This window comes from Penaeus monodon, chromosome 21, assembly GCF_015228065.2.
Source record: "Penaeus monodon isolate SGIC_2016 chromosome 21, NSTDA_Pmon_1, whole genome shotgun sequence".
Taxonomy (NCBI): domain Eukaryota; kingdom Metazoa; phylum Arthropoda; class Malacostraca; order Decapoda; family Penaeidae; genus Penaeus; species Penaeus monodon.
Genome location: NC_051406.1, coordinates 45,673,923 through 45,675,342, shown reverse-complemented (window position 1 = coordinate 45,675,342; position 1,420 = coordinate 45,673,923).

The window sequence follows — 1,420 nt, the reverse complement described above, 5'->3', positions numbered from 1 at the left end:
CAATTTGAGGCCGTACATGAGGCTAGTATGCCACTAGTCATTTCAACATTATTCATAAGTTTACCGAGATCTTCAGCGATGTCTGCATCATGTGTGTTTTCCCAACCAAAATTAAAATTTCGTCTTGGGTCTTTGGACCGTTTGTTGGAGAAGGTTTGACTGAGTTGGCTACGTATATTTTTCATCATTAACACATGTTGGGAATATAGTCTCATAGCCTTTTTCTTGGCATAAATGGTCCCTATTTCTCCAGGGTAGTGTAAGAGACCGCAACCCGCAATAAAACTTATTTTGTCGGAAGACGCGCAGTGTTCTTGGGCAGCTTGCATCTGGCGCAATGGGTCCGCATTGCATAAAAGGGGGGGGGGAGTAATAAAATGGCGAAACGCCGAGGTTGTAAGACAGATCTTTCGCACGAGGCAGCTGTTGTCAACCGCCGGTGGCAGCAACTAAGTGTCTCGCGCAAAATAACTCGGACACTGATGTCCGCCACCGGTGACATGGTGTGGGTGATGACAAGAGGGTGTGGTGGTGTGCAGTGGTAACAGGAATATGTTGATCTGCGTGCTTGTGAATAAACATGTATGCTTAATCGCAGACGATGCTTTAGAATTCAATATCTAACTTCTTTTTCGAACATCGAACAATGTTAAAAAAGAGGATGCAGAACTTACGCTTTTTTCTGCCAGGGATTTGCTTTCAAACTCAGGGACGAATTTAACACAAGTTATTTTCAGTTTTTCCGCTTCTCTATTTGTTTACATACTTTTCACAAGATGTGTTTTATATCGCTGATTGTTTCACCACTTCACAGTTCAGGTTCTGTGTATCCCTATCTCCTCCCCCCGAGAGCCTGACAATCACGAGTACATTGTTACTGAGCGAGAAGAGATGGCCAATGGTCGACAGTGGCGGCAACTGGTGGCGCCGTGTGAAGCTTCCATTAGAAACAATGCTTTAAAGCAAGTGTCGAGCACTAGTTGTGGGAGCGAGACACCGCAAAATCGGTTGCCCGCCTGTTCCCGGTCGAGCAGCTGCTGAGAAGTCGTACGAAAGTATGGAAGCACGCAGGATTTAGGGGAATTGCTGTAGTTGATATGTTTAGCATTTCAGAGGCATTTTTCGAGCATTTTGAGGCAAATGTGGCACTTTTATGTTGGTTCATACTTTAAACAAGCATTGGTAGTCAATAAATCCAAGCTCTCGTGATTTAGGCAAGGAAAAGGTACACACACACAACTAAAGAAGCTTTGTTAGAAAACCGTATTTTAATTGTTACTTACATTACTTCCGTATTACACCACTGCCTCGTTCACAAGTGGCGGCGACCTCGCATGAGCGGGTGAAGCGACAAACTTTCATAACATAGTAGCCTTCAAGCGTGTCCACGCTGGCAACGAGGGAGAGCCAACGCGGTCAG